Raw genomic sequence first — 23,441 nt, 5'->3', positions numbered from 1 at the left:
TATTTAGCCAAAACACATCGATTCCATGTATGTATGTATGTACGTATTGCACAACTCTGATCATGAGTCGTTGACTGAATACTACCGTTTCATTGATCGGAAATGACAACATGTGTCATGGTAAAAGAAACTCCTGCTATCTTCGAGAATAAACAACTTTTATGGTAACAACAATACGTCAAACAACTGTCATGGTGCCAGACTGACTTACGAGCTGTGATGTGTAGGCAAAATAAAAACAAATACGTAAACTTCTGCAACATCATTTAATTATTCTTTGTTTTTTACTTTATATGAATATTTTTGTCAATTAAAATTAGTAATTAATCAGAAACGGACTTGCCAGTCCATCAACGTTTTATTGTTAAATAGGTTGAGTGATTGCCCAACAGTGTTGAAATATTGATTCAGCAGATGATTTAATGTGGAAATATCCCTCGTCTGTATCAACATTTGTTTATGGATCTGCAAAGCAAGGCAGTGATAATTTCATATTTCTATTGGTCATTTTATTTTTGTTTCATTTGGTTGAAGCCTTTTGATTTTATCCAAATATAATCGTACTTTTTAAAATTGTGTACAACTTTTATATCACGTTTCCACTTTAACACTGGCCAATCTTTTCTCCAACAATTAAATTTCATATCTAAGCCAAGGGGATCTTCCTTCTTCATGGATGACATAGTTCAGCGTTGATTACAACGGAAGTGATCAAGTTTGAAACTGATATGGCCTGACGTGTCCGTCTGCCGGTCTGCTTAATCCGGTGATGTGTCCATTCACAAGGTTGGCTTCGCTAATATGTAAAGCACGTTCTCCAGTAGTTCTTACCAGATTGTATCTGTGCTGTACTTCAACAGCAATTTCGCGGAGGTCGTAGAGAAGCATAAACAAATGGATGCACATCCGACTGGCCGGCTAACAACTTTATTTGCTTTTGTGTGTTTGTTTGGGCGCTGGCTGAATTGTTACTTGTTTATTTTTGACGCCAAAACACTTCAATGTTTAAATGTTTCAAATTACCTCTAAAAGTTCCAAATGAACTTAAGCTTTCGTCGAGATGTTGTTTATTGAATCCGAGGTTGGTTTGTCTGTGTTTTAACCTGGCGTCTGTTGGGGGGAGCAGAGTGAATGGTTAAGCAGCTCGACAATCCTTTTCTTTTGTCTGCAAGCAGCTTCTTGTTAAGCCTTCATGGTGGCCTGTTGTCAGGCAGTATAGCGACAGCACATACCATACCAGTTATAATGATTTCATGCTCCTTGCATTTGAATGCACAGAAACGATGGAGTTATATTCGGTTGGCCATTGATTAAAAAATCGTATGTAAAGAATATAATTATGTTGTTATGGTTTGTCCCATATTGGACTATAACTGCGACCTTTAGCGTGATTATGATTACACTACAAACAATTAAGACTATAAGATGTATGTATGTACACCGTGGTGCAATGGTATGGACACCCGCCTTGCACGCAGAAGGTCGTGGGTTCAGTTCCAAGGCTAGGCAACAAAATACCCCTCATTGATGTTGGCGACATTTCCTGAGTATTTCAGTCATGTAAAACTTCTCTACAAGTGGTGTCTTATGACATGTCATTCGGACTCGGCGATAAACTGTAGGTCCCATATCATTGAACTAATATGAATTGGGGTGCACTCACATTTTACGATTATCATCAATTTTTAATGGACGGACGGGCGGATACGTCGCTTAATGTCGTCTAGACGTACAAACATACATACATATGTATATTTCGCGGTGTTGCGTGAATTTTAGGCAAAACTATTTTATATAGGGTATAATGATAATATTAACATTCAGTGTAATTCTTCGAATAAGTTATTTTTTAGTTATTTTTAATTGGTTTATTACGAAACTTTTAGTTCCACCCACTTATTTTAACGCTCAAAACCTAAGTATAAACTCAGTGGTTCTTGAGTGGCAATCATAAATAAAGTTGACTCCTAATTTATTACAATTCAGCTTCCACGTCTGTTTGCATCCACAATCGTTTATTTTTTTGAATTGTTTGTCGATGTGCAAAACTGGTAATGTATGGAAAAATACTTGTTTTGCAACTACCAGACCATTCGGAGGGAAACTAAATGATATCGGTGATTCGGCTTAGAAGTGGGGATGTTGAAAGATATTCAATTTCGCTAATAAACATTGTATACGAAAAATAAAAAGACCTGGTCAACGAGAAATGTTTAGGAATAGTATTGAGAAATGTTATTAAATGCATTCTTACACCATACCCTCAGCCTTTACGCTAACGAGGGTATACATTAAAATCAAAAGTGTGCCTCATAGAAATAATGGTTTTAGAACCCAAGTACGTTTGGACGACATCCGTTTCAGACAATTTTGAGTTGTCTGTCCGTCCGTCTGTCTCGGACGGATAAACTGAATTGATCCACACTTTGTATCTCGTAATATTCGTTCTTAACTTAGCACGTTCTTAACATAGATCAGGTGCGAATATGGAATATAAGAGTCCACTCCTTCGGATACCTCTTACAGAAAATTTAAAATATTTTAACAAAGTTGCAGTTTAAGGATCATATTAGATATATAATAATTTATTTCGGGGGCAACTTTACACTTCCTGACCCTGACGGCACAACGAACGATGCGCACGATAACTTATGAATTTCCTTTTCCTTATTTATATCATCAGCATTTATACGAGGGTATATGCGGGCAAAATGTATCTCATCGAAATAATGGTTTTAGACCCCAAGTATGTTTCGACGAAATCGGTTTCAGACAATTTGAGTTAATTTATCCATGTCCGTCCGTCTGTATGTCTGTCTGGCTGGCTGGAGCACACGAAATTTGGCTTTCGTAATATTTTTTCCAAACTTAGTTTAATTTCGAAGATGGGTCATATCGGTCCACTCCTTCGTGTACCTCCCCTACAAAAGCTCAAAAATGTTCGGAAAAATTGTGCACACGATAGCTCTTGAGTTGAGTAACCGATTCGGTCCATGCTTTGTACATCATAATAATTCTACCAGATATATCAAGCTTTTTGTAGAAAATTAACTTATGTTGAAACTGAGGTATGGGGTATTGTAACTCGCCATCAGTTTTACTATACCATAACTTTTGACCGCATTTCGGTAAAATAAACTGTTTTAGCCCGATTCACCGAGGGGTTTCTTAAAATAATAATTTGAGGGGAAGCTGTGGTCGTAATAATGTAAAAAAATCGGAAATAATCGTTGAATTAAACGAGTTTCGTTATGTTATTTTCCAATTAGTGGTTGTACAACACAATGTAGAGCTTAATGCTCAAAGGAGAAGTTAAAGAGTACACTTCAGAGTTGAAGTTTCTAATGTATGATTTTTTAATATATCCACTGTATCTACCTCAAACGGATGCTGACATTTTGAAACCTAAAAAATGGGGTTTTTTGAATTTTTGCTCTAATCGGGACGCGCAGTTGAATTTCCCTAAAAGCTTATTATTTGATTGTAGTACTCGCGATTTCGCATTTTTTAATGTATAACATGAGGGTGTAGCCCTCACAGGATCACAGTAATCTGCGTCCAAACACGAAATTTTTGTGCGTAAATTTTTCTCAAAAACCTATTTTTTTGGTTTAAAATTTACAAACGTCATTCGATTTCCGTGGATACCCGCGTAAATTTAGTTTTTTTTACGTTCTGAATCTAACAAGCCACGACGCGTAAAAATCCACCCACTAGATCGGCGGATATGATACCCCTCAAATTTCGAAAATTTGCAAAAAATTATTTTGAAAATATCACATATTAAAACGCGTTTTGGATGTGTCAGTTCTACTTAAATAAATAGATCGATACGCGTGTTTAAACTGTGCGAAAACAAATATTTAAAAACTCTCGTAAATCCAGAGATATAATAGATTTTTTCTAAAAATTTAGTGCGATGCTACATCCACGGTTCTTGATGGATCGCATTGAAACGGCATAGAATGATGTATTTTATTGAAATCGGATGCGCATAAAATGTAAATGAACTTCGCGGAAATTTTGACCATTTTACAGTATTTTGCACCCTAATATGCAGCAGATGCTACATCGTGGCAGCCAAATAGAATTTGACAAACTGTACATCAAATAAGAGGGATTGATTCGCTGTGTTGGAAAATCGGATGCGCATCATGTCATTTTCATAATTACGCGGTTTAAATGCGTCTCAAATGTTATATTATTCAATATAACATTATTTTAACGTTATGCCACAATTGGAATTCCTTGTGATTTAATATAAGGTTCTAATAATATTATTCAATAGGAAAACTATAAGCGAAAAATTTGTTACAAAGGAATATCATCATTATTGCGTGAAATTTTCACGAAAATGCCGAAGAACTCAAACATTTTTTCTTCAACTTTTCCTATAAAACCATAAAAAAATAAAATTAGAATAAAATGATTTTTATTTTTTTCGTCATATTTTCTTTGTATTTTTGCAAATAACATGAATACTGTAGCTCCAAACTTCACGACATAGGTTTCATTTTATTCCTCACAATGTCTGGATGCTGCTATAATTTTTTTATATATGTATATTTTTTGTAAGTATAAGCGCTATTGCTTCAAAAATATGTTTGTAAATACGTGAAATTTTTTAACAAATTTAATTTTTCGAGAATCCATTGAAACTTTTCGATTATTTTTTGCATCATTGCAAAGGTTACGAATTCAGTTAACGATAATAGGATATAACAGCTAAATATATTAAGCCGCGATTTTTTTAGAATTTTTTCTAATAATCATAATTAAAACGGTCATATCTTATGCGCGCAACGATCAAAGTTAGTAACGAAAACAGATTTGGAATGCAGATTTTTTTCTTAATCTGTGTACCAAAAATCATTGATGTAGTATCAAAAATGTTTTTTGATTTTTTTGAAAAGGAAAAGACAATTTTAGAAATTTTTCCTGATATATATCAGGTTCCAATACCGACCCTTCCGGCCCACTCCCTTGTGTACCTTCCACACAAAATGTTGGAAAAGTGCAGTCTAAGGTCTGCTTTCGAATCGATTTGGTTTTTGTTGTAACACCTTGTATCCACTGCCACTTTTTCCTGAGAAAAGAGTCCGAATTTTGTAAAAACCCCTATGGCGCCATTTGTAGTGGCTGGAGCGCACGATAACTTTCGACCGGATCAACCGATTCGTAACATTATGTCCAAACTTAGTTTATGTTGGAAGATTTGCAATATCTGTCCACACCTTCCGGTACCTCCCTATGAAAATGTACACCGATGCTACTCTTTGTGGCCATGTTTACAGCAATATTATATTTTACGTGGCCAAGTCCATGCTTCCTGACATATTGCTCCTAAAATCTCTAAGCTATACGGTTACTAAATGAAATGACTGGTGGGTGTTATATCTATAGAATAGAAATGATGCAAGTTTCCATTCACATAGGCTGAGGCAAAGCCTACTGAAACCAGATTACCACCTAAAACAATAAAATATATAACAGGTACAACTTACCCCCTGTTTTTGTAACTTATTTTTGTTCGTTCGTCTATATTCGTAATAATTTAGGCATTCATAGCTCAGCCCCCAGAATACATACAGTGACTCAATTAAATATTTTGCCTCTTTAGAAAACTTAAAAATTGCAATAAATTCGCTTTAAACCATCAAATAAGTGATCAATAAGTGGAATATTTGTATGTAGTATGTTTGTGGATAGTTTAAGATCCAATATCTGCAAGAACCGCTGCAAAAGGTGTAATGGTCTTCCAGATATTGACAAAAATCTATAACAAAACAAACTATTTTACCTCAAAAAAGTATTTTGCCTTTTACATATTTCTTGAGAAAATGACATTGTTGTTTATTACATTCTACAACCGTTGCACAGTCTTACGATATGTTTTCGCGTTTATTTTCTCCAATTTTCCCACATTAATTTCTTCGACAATATGTTACATTAATTTTGGTCATTATCGACATTAATCTTTAAGAAAATCGGTGAAGAATGATTCGACGTTACCTTCATATCATAACAAATGCGTAAAAAATAAATAAAAAACTAAGATGCATCGCAAATAGTGAAAGAAATTACAGTTTGGAACTATGAAAATCAAGAACAGAGACAAAAAAATTATTTAAAAAATCGCGAAGATCCTTCCTGGCCGATTCCAAAAATTAATCAGGTCCCCAATATTAATCTCGGAACCAATGTCTTGGATGAAGTGTCCGCAATATGTTACTTAATGCGTACGCTTTGACCTATACTTATATAAATAACGGTACATTTTTGAGACATTTCAATTTAGGCCTATTTGTTCTCTTCTTGTAAAACAATATTCGCGTTGATCTATGTTTTCAAATTAACTTACTAAAACGTCCAGAATAAAAAAAGTTGAAGAGATACGTTTGAGTTTTTGATTTCAGTGGAATATTTAGAAACCGCCGTTACATAAAACCAATAGTACACTATGCAGTAGAAATGTCGGATTTTCATAACAAATTTCTTTTGTCGGTTCACTTAATACCAGTGCTTCAATATTTAGTATTATCAAGGCATATTCATATAAGGTAAATGCATGAATTACAATAACTAACAAATTTACAAAAACAACATTGTTGTTATAGAAAATTTAATGTCAAAGAAAATACTGAAAACATAAATACATTTTGAAAATTTGAATAAAAATGTAAATATAAAGCGTTCAGAACTGTCGTAGGTCATTGTTATTACACGTTTACGATAAAAAGAAGTATTTGATGGTAGCAAATTCCGAAGTTTCAAATTTCATGAGTAGACCCTATTACATTTTGAAAACCAAATTTACAAAAAAAGTAAAAATATAGCTGTTTGTCACTTCTACCTTATATAAATTTACCTTGAGCATTATTTAATACTTTTAGAATATTTATTGGGTGGCATGTCATAACGTCCAGGGTCATAATGTCCATGGACGCTATGACACCAAAAAAAGTGTCATATCGTCCATGGACATTGTGACACTTTTGCAAATGTCATAATGTCCATGGACCTTATGACACTTTAAAAATAAAAAAATATGGTATAAAAGTGTTATTCATAATTCATAATTTTATTGATAAATTTTTAAATTTGTTTCAACAATTTGTCTGCAATAAGGGCAAAGCAAAGGTGATCGATTTGTTTTGGACTTTGCATCTAACTTTTCAAAACAATAAGAACAAATCTTGAAATGTTTACATGGTTGAAGCAAAATATTTCTCGGTTGCTGCACACAAATAACACATTTAAGGACCTCTGTAGGTTGACTCGGAGATGTTTCTGTATCCTCCTGAGTCTCCGATTCAGAAATATCTTGGCTATCAGCATCCTCTATGATGTCATTATTAACAATGTCGTTTTCCTTGTTTATAATAGCTTCGAAGAACTCAGATAGAGTCATAACGCCTTTGTTGAGTTTTTCGGTAAGACAACTGATTTTACAGTTTTTACTTTTTTGAATTCGTCGTTTTTTCGGCAAAACACTCAAATTACCCGCCGAAGCTTGCGCCAAAGAAACAGAATATGAGACATCCTCATCAAACGATATGACGAATAAAGACGGACGACACTGTGAAGAAGTCGGTGCGGAAAACGGTAAATGCAAATGTAATGAAAAATCGGCCGCCGATTTTTCATTTACATTTGCATTTACCGTTTTCCGCACCGACTTCTTCACAGTGTCGTCCGTCTTTATTCGTCATAAACAAAGGGAATGAAAAATCGGCCGCCGATTTTTTATTCCCTTTATCCTGCTCACCACCACCGAGAATAATTTGTCATACCTTTCTCATCCACTGTTTTTCGAAGTATTTCAGAAATGTATTAAAAATTTCCTTATTGTTTTGGGAAAAATTCTCTAATTCATTTTTAAGTGTTAAAAACATCTCTTCAATTTGCTCCGGATTTGCTAATGTTAGACTTAAAATTTTTTTGTACCACTTTCTGCATTCTTCTCTGCGCTTTACAACATTTCCGAAGCCCTTGATTTTATGTACTTTACGCACAACAGCCTGAGTGAACCAATAGCCTTTTTGGGTGACTCCTGGAAACACGCATTCCAAAGCTTGTTTCAAAGCGACTTCATCTCCTATTCAATAGCACATCAAAAAACAGCTTCTGAGTAAACTACTCACTAAATAACAGTTCTTTTCATCGAAATTTTAAGTTTTGATATTTTTAGACATTATGTCACTCCAAAAGTGTCATAATGTCTATGGACGTAGTGTCGCAAATTTTTAGACTTTATGACACTCCCAAATGTGTCATTATGTCCATGGACGCTACGACACTTTTTTTGGTGTCATAGCGTCCATGGACAATATGACCCTGGACGTTATGACATGCCACCATTTATTGTACGACCACCTCTAACAGTGAACCTGAAAAATAAATAATAAATCGGAATTCTACTTATATTCCTTAGCCCAACACCAAATGTTTTGCACTTTAGAACTTTTCGCTCACAAATTTACTTATGTATAAGTACAAATTTCCAAAACCTCATCCTTGTCTCCACTCTAAACGTCAACTGTTATCCTTATACCGAATTTCACAATTTCAGCTCTACCCCTTTACACAATAACAATTTTAACAAAATTCTGTGTCATTTAGTAATGTTTGTACACTTATTGTACGTATATCCACCACCACCATATCTCAACCCTTCCCACCAACAGCGATTATAGTACCAAATTTCCGAATTCCACCTATATTCATATACCACATTTTAGTACCATTTAACACTTTTCGTACGAAAGTACGAATTTCAATCCTCTATTCCAATCCTCTATTCCAACAGTAATCTTAATTCTATACTTCAGAATTTTAGCTCGATGCGTGCACCACGTCCAAACAGTACCAGATTTAATACCATTTAGTACTTTTTGTACGCAATAAGTAAGAATTTCCAAAACTACCTCAATCCTATACTCCAACGGAAATCTTATTTCCAAATTTCAGAATTCAATCTCTATCCGTTCAATCAAGTCCAAATAGTGCCAAATTTAGTACCTTTTAAATACGAATTTTCAAAAATACCTCCATATATCAATCCCACACTCCAACAGTAATCTATAATCCAAATGTGAGGATTTCAACTCCATCCGTTCTCCAAAACCAAAATCGTACCAAATTTAGAACCATTTAGTACATTTGGTACTCATAAGTACGAATTTCCAAAATCATCTTTATTATCAATCCTAGATTTCAACAGTAATCTTAATTCCAAATTTCAGGATACCAGCTCCATCCGTTCACCCAAATCCAAATTGTCCCAAATTTAGTACTATTTTCGTGCACTTAAGTTCGAATTTCCAAAACTACCTCCATATCTCAATCCTACAATTCCAAAATTTCAGGATTCTTTAAAATCTAAATTGTACCAAATTTAGTATCATTTAGAACTCTTCGTGCACATTAGTACGAAGTTCCAATACTCGAATTTTCTCCAACAATAATCACTATTCCAAACTTCACTTTTCTAACTCTTTCCGTTCACCAGAATCCAAATTGTACCAAATTTATCGTACGAATTTCCAAAACCACCTCCATATTTCAAGCCTAAACTTCACCAGTAATCATTATTCCAAATTTCGGGTGTCCAGCTTTATCCGTTATCCGCAATCCAAATTTTACCAAACTTAGTACCATTTAGTACTTTTCATACACATAGGTACGATAATCCAAAACCAACTCCATACCTCCACTCCAACAGTAATCTTAATTCCAAATTTCAGGATTCTACCTCCATCCATTCAGCCACATCCAAATCGTACCAGATTTAGTACCATTTAGGCAGAGCTCCGAAATACTCGTTCGAATTCTACTCGCGAGTGAAATTCGAGCCAGTTCGAGCGGGAGTACCCGCCCGATTGAAAAAAAACTTCCCCACCTTCAACTTGCCACCCTCAAATTCCAAAAAAATGTTTCCAAAAATATATCAATTAATTTTTACACGATTTTACTCTTCGAGTAAACTCGTACTCTATTTCGAGCATTTTCACTCCCACTCTTATATTTAAACCCGGAGTACTCGCGAGTGCTCCCAAATAAAACAAAAGAGTGGAGAGTAAACTCCTTTTAAAACTCGCACTCTTCGAGTACTCCCACTCGCAGGTACTTTTTACACGCCAGTAAAAACGAGCAAATCAGACCTCTGCATTTAGTACTTTTCGTCACGTAAATACGAATTTGCAAAGCTACCTCCATATCTGAATCCTACACTGTAATCCTAGTTCCAAATTTCAGGATGCCAGCTCTATCCGTTCACCCAAATTCAAATTGTACCAAATTTATTACCGTTTAGTATTTTTGGTACAAATAAGTACGAATTACCAAAACTACCTCAATCCTATACTCCAACAATAATCATTATTCCAAATTTCAGGATTCCACCTCTATCTATTCATCCAAATTGTACCAAATTTAGGACACTTTAGTAATTTTCGTACACATAAGTACGAATTTCGAAAGCAACCTCAATATCACTACACTACACTTCAACAGTAAACCTAATTCCAAATTTCACGATTGCATCTCTATCTGTTCACTTAAATCCAAATTGTAACAAATTTAGTACCATTAAGTTCTTTTCGTACAGATAAGTACGAATTAACAAAACTATCTCCATATCTCTATCTTACACTTCAACATCTTAATTCCAAATTTCAGGTTTCCACACCAATCCAAACTGTTCCAAATTTAGTACGTTTCGTACACATAAGTACCAATTTCCAAAACCACCCTCATATCTCACATATCTTACACTTCAACATAAATCTTATTTCAAAAAATGTAAAAATTTCAAGTTTCCAGATCTATCCGTTCACATAAATCCAAATTACACTAAATTTAGTACCATTTAGTACTTTTCGTACACATGAGTACGAATTTCCCAAAGCTTATCCTTTTATATACACAACTTCCCAACCTTGATTTCCATACCAAATTCCAAGATTCTAGCTATATCCGTTCAAAATATACAATAGGTACTAAATTTGGTAACTTTGCTACATCTTTCTAATTCTCCACCAGTGACCCTCATTCCAAATTTTAGAATTCTAGCTCTTCCCGTTTGCCTAATACAAAGGGTACCATATTTAGAACTTTTTAGTTCATTTCGTACCCTTGTACTTCGAATACACACCAACAAATTTAGTACCTATTGTATATTTTTCAGAATTTCAAGCTTCTAGCTTCTTCCGATTCGTCTGGGCCGTTTTATATATATAGATTTTCGTAATACAACACAAAAAAAATATTTAAATATTTTTTCTTTATAAGGGAATAAACCCCCCATAACTTTTGGACGCAGCATCCAATTTTGTGAAGGCGTAACCAATGTACCAAAAATCGAGGCTGTGCTCGCCAAAAAATTTTTAAATTTTTTCTATGGAATTGTAAAGGAATTTTGTAATTTACCATATACCCTTATTAGCCTAAAGGCTGAGGGTACAAATATTGCAAATATTGGCTTCTTAGTGTTTATAATGATGGTGTCATGATTGAGGTGTGATCTTCTTTAATCCAGCACTAACGCCTAATGTTATATAAACACATGAACCATAGCGAAAAATGTCTTCATCTTACACACCCTGGAGAGAAGGACGCTGTAGACATTTGCGTGTTACAAAAAAGGGCACAACCAACCATACGTACCATCGGCAGCCGAAACCACCAAGCAACTAATAAATTGGGTAATATTGTGAATATAAAAATTCCCAAACACTTCAACAGGCAATATCCTCCTTAGAGTCCAATAAAGAGGAGGATCCTAGTCTGTTACTAAATATCCTACAACAAATAACGTACATACGTATGTATGTACATAAAGACCAACTACAACTGAACGATTAATCAAGCGCACATAAAATCCATATCTGTTGAATCTCTCTCTCTGGTCAGCATGTAATTTTTGGTGTAGGGACAACTCCACGCTGTGTCTTTGACACCACATCGTATTGCAATAATTCACTTGCATATCAATAATTACGGCGTTCACGAACACGTATGGCTGCTTTCCTAGATCAAGATGAAGTAAGTTGATTTTGTGTGAACATATGTATGTGGATGCGATGGCACTTCAAAAATTTACTGTGATTCATCGCTTTATCTTGCACTTACATACGTTGTTTATATTTCTGTAACTTGTGTGTCTCTTTGTTTTGGTTATTCTTTGATTTTGTTTTACTCAGATCTTTACTTTAGTCGCACCTCTATAATTAAGTTTTCCGCGTTAATTACACAGATGCTTATAAGAGTAGATGCGCACATGCGCATGCTCTTTAAATGTGGCGGCTTTCGTTTTGATCCGGACGTAAATTAAAAGCCGGCTGGAGAAGGCAACACCTTTCGGAACAACCTTTTCTGGGTGGAGTTTCGAAAGTTATCAGCCAATTTCTCGTTCAGATTTCACCAGACACCGGCGACAGAATCGTGTATCAGAGTAAAGAGCAGTTAGTGTAATTCCGGTGTTAACTATACAAAAACAGTTCATCATCAATCACATTTCTCGAGTCTCCGGCTATTTTGCCAAGGCGATGCAGACCTCGAAAATGATGAATGATTGTTGGCACTTTTCCCCTCGTAAAGAGTGTGTGAAAACCTGAGGCCTCAACTCAAATTTCGGTCATTATCTCAAATCTATCTCAAATACGTATGTATGTATATCCAAATACACAGAAATAGTAAGAACCCAATAGCTGCTTTAATTCGAGTGCGTGTTGGTGTAGTTATACCAAATCAACAAGTACTTAATACTGCTCCATAAACAACAAAAACAAAGATGTTGAGCGGCTTAAATCAAAGCAGCTGAAATAACAAAACAAAACACTTTTCACTCCTCCGTAATCTTAACTAATTGACAGATTTACATAAGGATTAAAACTAGTCAGACGCTTGCACACACCGTCGCACACACATTGTTAATATTCTTAGCCAGCATTGATTGACGATTGACAGGCGAGTGTCAAACGTCACTCAAAGTTATTTAACACTTTCTTGTTGGGAAAACACTATCAGCGTCATTAGATGTGAAAACAATGAAGATTAAACCAACAACAGCATCAACACCAGATGATATCTAATCTCTAAACTAAAGACAATGTTCGAAGGGCGACGGCCAGCCGCATATCCTAGAAAATTTATTTCAAAAATGCTTCTTGTCTATTTCAGGATAACTTGTTTCGAAAAGCATAGTTTTTATCAAAAACATTTTGTTTTTACAGTGCAAGCTCTTGTATAATTGCAAAGTTCTACTTTTATGTCATTTCGGAAAATGGAATAAATAATGGGATCATTACATACTTACGAGTACTTCCATTCGTACATGATAATGATACCCAAAATGCTCTCATAAGATTGATATTCTATAAAACAGTTTTGATTTTTTGCTTCTTCTGTAAACTTATGGTTTTTTGTGTTACTTCTATGGAAATTTCAGGTGACGATATGCTATGTTTATATTACAAATTATTTATGGAGCTCAGTGAGTTGGTGGGGAGGTGAAAGTCCTTGGTGCGTATACAGAAACAGGGGGTAAATAGGATCAAATTTGGTAAAATTATTTATAAGACTTACATATATAATTATCAAAATTTATCAAAGAAATAATTTTAAAAACTTTGACAAAACAAATAAATAAAATTATTGATATGTGAAAAATCCAATAAACATTTTTTTGAAAATTAGCGCGTAGGATTCCTATAAAGAATTGTCATGCAGAGACGTCTTCTGAAATCTATTAACTTCCCTCCTCTCCTAGATTAAGCAAACTATTTGCCCTGTCCATGACATTTAAATTATTCCAGGTGATTATAATGCCAAAATTGAAAAGGAGATATCTTTGATCCAACAATCGGCAAATTCAGTCTCCACAGTGAAACATCTGACTATGGTTGAGGGTGATAAGTTTAAGCATTTCGACATTCGTAAGGCACCTGTAGTGGGATTCTGTAACTCATTTTTGCTGTTACCGACAAATATCGGTAAAATTAAATCGCAAAATTATGACTAAAAACATAAAAAAGTTGGCATCACTGTTTGTGTCGGTAGAGGCTAGCGACTACTTTTTATTCATCGTTAACTTACCATTAATATCGTTAATTATCGAATTTATAAGCATTTTAATTTTACCGACAATTATCGATAACAGCAAAAATGAGTTACAGAATCCCACTACTGACTGTCTCCAATCAAATCACACCCTCAAAGCACACCTCGTGCCGATAATATATCAGCACAATGGCAAAGTATTGACCACTCCATGTAACCAGCCGCAAAATCCATACTTGATACCAGAGACCTCCACCCACCAAAGAATCCATGGTATGACCAGGATTGTCGTGCTGCTACCGTTGCTACAATCAATAGTAACGTGTAGCGCACGTGAGAGGTATCGGGAGAGAAGGAGAGAGGAGAATCGTTGTTTCCTCAGAAATGGAAGAGCGGAAGTGTAAAAAAATCGAGATGTACAGGAGCCAAATGAAGTCCAAAAGTTCTACCAAAGAGTGAAACATCAAACCGATGGCTTTGGTACAGGCACATCCTCCTGTAGAGACCAGCAAGGTAATTTGTCAACTGACACAGATAGTGTGCTCAGAATATGGAAAGAGCATTTCTCCAAACTCTTGGTATCCAATAGTAGCGAAGAAGACGAAGATACCCCAGATCAAATATCACAAGATGGTATTGAATGCACGAGGAGAACTAGAAAAGTTTGTGGCCTAGGCAACACGCAGTGTCGCCAGGCGTCATTTCACTTTTTTTTTTTTGAAAGTTTGACAGTTTTTAGCCTAATCGTACTCATGACAGTTTGACATACGACCATGTGTAGGGTTGTTTACAGTGACTTGAATCACCGTGACTTGAATCACTTTGCAAAAAAATGGAATTTACTTCTGAACATTTTCGTCCGATAATTTTTCACAAATTTCGACGTGGGTAATAACGACAAGAGTGCATCGATCAAATTGTTGGTGGTCTACACTCGCCAAAAAAACAAAGTTCGTGAAGGTCGTTCAAAAAATTAAGCCGTGCGTTAACAGATAATGCAAGATCGTCATGTTATGTACCATGAGATAGAAGCATCATTGGGCATTTATTTGATATTCCATGAACACTTGGCAAGAAGTTACGATCGCGGTGCTTTAAAAGACGTTTATAAGATGAATCCAGGTGACGAATCGTGGAAATATGCGTATAAATCCGAAAAATATCATCAATCGCCAGCAGTTCTTCCAAGAACATAAAGAAGTTAGATGGTAAAAAATGTGTTTGTTTTAAAGCAAAAACCAAAAAATATTAATGGAAAAATTTAAATAATTGTTGGAGTATGGAGTAGTGTATGTTTTGTAGCTTTTGGAACCGCTCTTGGCCCTATGGGCTAGGTTCCCATTTATGAAAATAAATTGAAATTGAAAAAAGTACTTTGGGTAATAATTTCGGAATGAAGTTGTGCTAGAACAATGAACGAAATGATTTATTTTTGCAAATCTTTTTAACATTGTTGTAACAGATTGCTAATGCATCTACCTTAGTAAATGTACAGTTGGTGGCGTGAATAGGTTTTCATACTAGTATAATTAAAAGTATCGAGATACGACGAATGCGTTGTCTAGGCCATGACATAAGGCGGTACACGCAGAGCTGGCAGGCCAAGGCTTCGATGGAGCAAAAAAGTGGAAGAAGTGGTGGAAAGACGCGGTATTCCAAAAAGCAAAGCAACAAACATCTTTTCTTAGTTCGGCTTTTAGGACAAATGCTCTGTAATAGGCCAACTAAGTCAGTAAATATTGCCAAAATCACCTCATCACATCATTCAACCACACATCCCAACTGTGCTTCTTTCACACTCCACATTAATAGGAACCCTCACTCAAAATTACAAGATTCTAGCTGCAGGGACGCGTACTTATTTTTATCAATTGAATTCATTCCAAATATACATACATACAAGGGAGACTTCTATCATATCAATGAGTGCACGCCGATTCATTTCATGTTGGCTCAATGATATGGGACATACTTTTATCGCCGAGTCCGAACAGCAGTGTCTTACGACAGCACGTGAAGAGAAGTTTTTCATGGTAAAACACTCAGCATAATGTAAGCCAACATTAAACTGAGGGGATTTTGCCACCGTCGAAAATATAGATTGTATAGGATTGAGCCGCAGACCTTCTGAGTACAAGGCGAACGTGTTTACCACTACTCCACGGTTGCTCATTCCAAATATGTATGATGAAAAAATGTGTCTTTTACTATTTTTGCTTTACTAAACTAAAATAATATCACATCCCCATGGAATGCTGCACTGAGCCGTTTTATCCATTTTCTGAAATATAAAGATGGATGATGTCTTAAAATGCAACTAACTAAAAATCAGTAACGTTGAAATTTTTTGTTCAAGTAGAGGCTTTTTGCACTCAAGCTCTTGCTTTAATAATAAAATTTTATCACCCACATTCATGTTATCCATTGTCTGATAACGTATGGACACGTACTTAGATACTTGTTACGGCCAGTTAAATCTTAATTTGACGCATTAACGTTGTATCGGATATTGATGACAGAATACCACATACGTTTTTGAGGGGAAAACTATACCTAAAAAAATAAAGAATATTGTTCACATCTGTGACGATTTTAACACGTTAACAATAGTCTGAGGGACAACAACTTCGTCCCTCATTCCTATTCCACGGGCATCCAATCGTCCAAAAAGTTGAAAGAAAATAGACTCGTTGAAATTGATTGACTTTGTATGAAATGCCACTTTATCATGTACATTTGCCAACATAAACAACAACAACAACTGAAAAGGGTTTGGCCGGTTTGCACAAATGCTACTCCACATCTATGAAAAAGAAGCAACAATAATCGAACGGGGGCGTATACACTCGTAAAGTTAAACATCCGTATGTCCGTTAGTCAAGTCGATGCTTTCGGTACCCTTTTGTTGTTTAGTGTTGCCGGTGCTGCTATAGAAGCCAAGTTGGGTTTATTACAATGTTCGCATCATTAGCCATGAACAAAGTATTGGCGACTGTTTGTGTGTATTTTTTGTTCCGTCGTTTGTCATTTAATGTCAATGTTCAATATGCTGAAGTTTGTTGTCGGTCCGTTTCGAATAGTTTTTATGACGCACCTTTCAGATAGTTATGTTGTCGGGAGACTCGAGCCCAAGTCTAATGCTATCATCACCACCATGCAAGACAGATAGTGACTGTCATTAAGCGTGGTGTGCTCCGTTTGCCGCTTCCCTTACAATATTGCCAAAGGTCAATTCAAATTTGATCGACGGTGTCAGTTCGTCAGAAGTCATATCAGACGCCACACCGGTCAGCGCTAATATTGTCAAGTTAACATCGTGCATCCAGCATTTTGACGCTTAATTTGTTTTTAATTTTGTTTTATTGTTTTTAACCCTTTTCTGTAGTAATGAAAACATAGTTGGAATTGTTTATTGCTTATTATCGATTATCTACCGGGTGTGTGTACTGTTGTGTTATTGACTAAAAATCGATGAAGCGTTTCAAATGATCTGTAGCACCATCACGAATTAAAAGTGTTAATGTTGTTATTTAATGAATAACGAAAACCGTACATACATACATATGTCGCCAATTCAATTTTAGTTAATTACTATAGATTGTCCAAATAAGGAATGTCTCTTCCGTCTTTACTTTATACATATGTATAGACCGTACTCCAAAGGAAAAATGACATGGCAAAGTTACACTCGAATTGAATTTATCAGACGACACACACGCTACGTAGCACAAGTACCTAAGATTATTTGATTTCACAAGTTTAATTGTACTCTCCATACATTTATTAAATTGTGCTTCAAAGCCTCTACAATGTCTTTGTGACGCTGAGGCATCAATGTAATTAGAGTAATATCTATTAGGTACTTATAAGATATTTTTATAGTATGTCTATATTTTAAGTACTTAATACACCAATAAATGAAATGAACTATTAAAAAAAAAAAAAAAAAAAAAAAAAAAAAAATTGCAATTTTTGTTTTCAAATACGTATTATGTAATGTATTTGTAATATGCATATTCTTAGTCATAAACATTCAACTGTCCTCCCTTATTTCCGTATAAACATTTTCTTCAGAACACAGAGACATACTACATACAATATAATTCTTTTTATTGCAAACAGTTAAAGACTCAATTAAAGATGTCTTCCTTTTCGGACTGAATCAATATAAATCACTTTATCTGCTCATTTATAAGCCATAACTACTTCTGCCACAACTCAGCGTCACCACCCAGTTCAGTTTGAATATCATCTTTTTAGAGAAATGAACCCTTAATCCTAACGTTTCTATAAAAGTGATTCCCAAAAACAAAAACATTGGCATCAACACTGCCAACACGGTCGTAGAAATGAAATAAAACTGAGTAACCAGAAAATTTTCGATTTTACGGCGATTATCATTGAGTTGTGATTTATTTGGCGGAACAATTTGTCAGTCGTACAACAAAACGGGTAATGAAAAACTCGTGATTGCCGCAAGGTCCAAATGAGACACTTTGGGCAATAAAGCAAGCATACCACCCTGTTAAAAAGGGGTGGCTGGATAAATGAAGTCAAGTGAAGCTGCTGAATTTTTGTTGGGCTGATGATTTGTAAGTTCTTTACACTTACAGCGTCAGTATTTTGGCATAATTATAGCGAGAGTATGGCTTTGGGTGTTGCCGCCGTTATCCATTTTATTGCTTGCCCTTTCTTTATTCGCCCATCATGAACAGGAAGGAAGGAGAGGATATCTGTTTTGTTATATCACATTATCTCTGGTCTCATTATCGTTGGCAATGGTTGGCGTGTCGTGGCACATTCCACATACCAGCTACCACAATCACCACCACCTCCCCGTTTTCAGGCAGACTCAGGGAAGTGCTAAATCTGTTCGGGTTTAAAATTGGTTACGTTACACTTGCACAATGCATTGGATAAAGGATGTCTACTCAAAGCGTAATGTGGACGATAATTTCCACAATGATGGCATATGATAACTAGACCAGATAATGAGAATAAAGTGAAAGTGATAAACCTTTTACAGTGGTTAAAATAGTATTTGTCGTTTTAAAAGATATTTGTGGAAAGATGGATTACAAACATTTTGAATGAACTAAAATTCCCATTCCTTACATTACCTGAAACATGACCATTACATTTAAAGAGTATAATGACGTTTTCATAATATACCATGATTATTCATCATCAGTGTCAAAATCATACCTACCTGTAGAAGTCCTATAAAGATGTTAAATCATGTTAAAAATAATAAAAGGATTTTAGAGAACCTCAACTTCAAGGCTCAAAGTAAAACAAAAATATTATATTCCCAGAAATAATTATATAAAATATACGTACAACCACCACATTCTATTTATATCGCTCATAACGACTATCGGTTTAGCGATCGCATATCGTCCGTCCCTTGGCAGTCGTTATAAACGATTTCGACTGTGTTTTCATTGGCATTTTACTTAATATACAACAATGTTGTTATTCTAAAATGTTACTTCGGTGTCACCGTAGTGCAATGGATATTTGGGCTATGAACATTTCTGTGCTTTTCAAACAAAACGACATAAGTCGACTTATGTAAATTTTGCAAAAACTGCTACTAAAGTACATAATTGTGATGTAATCACAGCACAACAAATTGAATAAATAAAAACAAATCTGTCAAATTCTAAACAATTTTTTTAGTTTATTTTCGTCTTGGCTCATTTTTTTTAGACAATCGCCTAAAAACTGATAACATTTTTGAAATGCAAATTTTAATTTTTATCAAATATTTTTTTTTTATTTCTATAAAGATTGGGTAATAATTTGTAAAATAAATTTCACCGAAAAACAACAAAAGTGTACATGTGTTTTCAATTTTCCATTGTTCTTTTTCATAGAAAACAACATAAGTGTAAATGTGTCATTTTATGCAAGAAATAAAATGCACACGCAAAGATACCTTTAAAAAAAATTAATCAAAAAAATACACTTAAAAAATTAAAAAATATTTTGGTTCCTACCGTTTGTTTCTGGGATGCTCTATGAATATGTAGCAAAAAACCAAAACAAAATCATCGACAAGTGGCAAATATTACAGAAAATTTTGATTTTTAGACTTATGTCGTAAATCAAACTTAATCAATTTTACTCTCGTTTAATGTAATGTATACATATATAATGCCGGAATTCGCATTATATACAGGTGTATTTTCTTTATAAAATACAAAACCTTGTCATCCATTTCATCAGTCGCCTAACCAAGAGAAACTATTCATCTGATACACTCGAGGCAAATAAGAAATTGACAATTAAAAAACACATTTGTTCAAAACTTGCGTTGAATTCAATTATGTACCCACTGTGCTCGTGTAACGCGTGCTAAAGTATTAATACTATTTTAAGTACATTAGTTATGCTTTGGCTATTTGTTAGATTTAGGATTTGATGCGCCAGCTTCACGTTGATGCCACAAATGTTCGTATTTTAGAAATAAAAAACTATTTCGTGGGAATTGAAATTTTAAAATTAAATCAAATTGAATTTAAATCTAATTTTATATGGTGTGAAATTCATGAAAACAACAATTCTCAGACTGGCACGATATGACGTGGATACAAGTGTGTCAGTTCGAAGATCCTGAGAATTTTTTTGCGCAATTAGCTGCTATTCTTCTGTTCATGGTACATGTAGAACATTTGTCACAGCAACCGTTCCTTCTATCAGTATTTATTCCGTCATTCCTTTTCAATTGTGTCATAATTGTATGACTTATTTGCCCATTTAACAATCTGACACATCACTGTCATATCAAACGCGAATGCAACATGGATCAGAATCCTACATACATATGAACATGCCTCAGAGGCCAATGTGGTTGATGGCAAATTTGCCAAGTAGACGTTCCCCAAAGGCAGGATCGACATGACATTACAACCACCTTGATTTTTCGGAGAAATGTCATTGTCATCAAATCAAACTGACATTCAATGCGGCAACAATTACTGCTGTACCTAATCATGTGATACGCTACGCATGGACCCTATCACACACAAAGCGCATATGTTGGTATGTATGCCTCCACTTATGGTGAAAACAATAGAAGCTAATAGAACAGAACCCTAATTGCTGTTAAGCATCATACAGTCATAGAACCACCACAGAAACGCAATGTAGTAACAATTTTTGGTTAATTCAACAACGGTCATGCTGAAGGCACGTATAAGATATTTTTCTCTACTCTTATGTTTTGCGTACACATCATGCGACCCTCCTAAAACCGTTACAGTGAACACCGACACTCCAGCTAATATTGCACGCATTCTCTCAAAGTATCAAATACAAGGAAAACCTGTCAAAATTGACATGACATTTCTTTGTGTCCAAAGGCAAATGCCGAGCAAGGCACTCACATCACACGATGATGAAATGAGAAACAACATGAAAACAACGTTTTATGGTTTTCATATTCATAATCACGGCCATCATTTTGGGAAACTGAACAGACATAGGAGCGCCGCTCATTGAAATGAAAAAATTTTCCAGCGTCGTTTGACACTTGACATGCATATGAAAATTCTGACACGTCATCGCTCTGTTCGTTTTCATGGTACCGACTTATTAGCCTTACGGCCTACATTGTAAAGGGAAGGGAATGTTAGCGGCATCTTATCCGTCCATGAATGAAAATCGTAACTATGATCAGCATTAGCTGGTTGTGAATGAGAAAGTGTCACTTTTGTAACAGTTAATATTGACAGAATTAGCTTTGATGTCAATATCGGTCAGGTTGTATATGGTCTTTATTTAGCATTTAGTAAGCATTGGACAATAATTGATTGGTGCCTCGGATGTCAAGACTCTCTTTATGATGTGGCTTAAGTTTATCTTCTACAGCGTACTGCTACAAAGTTTGTTTAGAATATAATATGCTGAAAGTGGGTATGTTGGGCGAGAGCGTTAGATCAAGGCCTATATAAGGTCGATCAATAAGCCCATCTGATTATTATGTTTGTAGTCAAAAACATTTGGTCTGAAGGAAAAAATGTTATCGTAGTAAAAATAGTAGCTGCTTGCTGGTTCTGGAACAGAGAAATTATTGTGATTTAAATACAAATAAACTCAATTGTTATAGTACGGTTACACTAGAGTTTTTTGTCGGGTTAACCCATTTTATGAGGATTTACTTGACGTTTGCGCTATGGAATTGACATTTGAAACCCAAACCAACTGGGTTAATCCGGTTAAGTGTAACCGGGGTATAACATAAGTAAAATCCAAGGCAAATTGAACAGGTAATTAAAATTTTGAATATGTTATGTCAAAATTTTCTTTATGTTGTTGGGGAAATTTCAACAAAAATATTTTTTTTTAAAGGGATTTGACATTTTACCAACAAGAATAAAACAACGAAATATCAGGTTTGTCCTTGTACTTTCTCAGTAAATATTACTCAGTAACTTATTTTTAGAGAGTAAAGCATTTTATACTCTTTCAAAGGAAAAAATTAAAAAGTAAAAAGACATCATTCAGTAAAAATTGTCAATTTGATTAATATTTACGATTATGATATTTGAATATTTTAAACTTTTGACAACTGCCTAAAGCTACAAAATGTTACGGAACAAAATTGCTTCAGTAAAAATTATAAGTTCTCAGTAATAAAAATTTCAAAACAAGTTTCTCAATTCATTCTCTTTTACTGAACATTTGTGTAAAAAACAACATTCAGTAATAATTTGTAATAATTATTACAAATTATCGAGTACGCAGACACACTTATTATTGGAAAAATTCAAATAAACAAATTGTAAACAAAACAAAAACAAGAATTCATTTTGAGAAGACATCAGCAAGACTTACAGACCCAAGCAATTAAAATAAAACACATTGAATATAACATAAAATTTGCGTAAGAAAACCATGGTAGAACAAGAAAAGGTAACAGCAATACCCAGCTGACCTAACTGGACTGTAATGTTAGTGTCAAATTCCATACGACATTTTTAATATTTATTTCTATGTTCGATGTATATTAGGGATATATATTTTTGTAGAAAAAATATATTCATAAAAAAAACTAATTCCCATAAAGACTTCTTCATATCAATGACATTTAACCAAGCCCGAACGACTTGCCGCACACTAAAACACCGCTTATAGAGGCGGTACAATATTTGTTAATATGCGTGGTATATTGTTAGACTTGAAAAGAATAAAGTCCTAATAAATGTGTGTTTTTTGATTTAAAAAACAAGAGATTGAAACAGTTTCTCCTTTTTCAATGAATTTCCAGCGATCTAATGCATTTAGTGGAATGATATGGAAACATTAAAATTGAAAATCTAACGAGTTTTCATTGATGTTTTCCAAAATATCCAATCAAATGTGAAAAATATTAG

The sequence above is a fragment of the Musca autumnalis genome, unplaced genomic scaffold, assembly GCF_047663935.1.
Source record: "Musca autumnalis isolate F117 unplaced genomic scaffold, ASM4766393v1 scaffold_2, whole genome shotgun sequence".
In the NCBI taxonomy this organism is placed as follows: domain Eukaryota; kingdom Metazoa; phylum Arthropoda; class Insecta; order Diptera; family Muscidae; genus Musca; species Musca autumnalis.
This window is presented reverse-complemented; position numbering follows the sequence as displayed.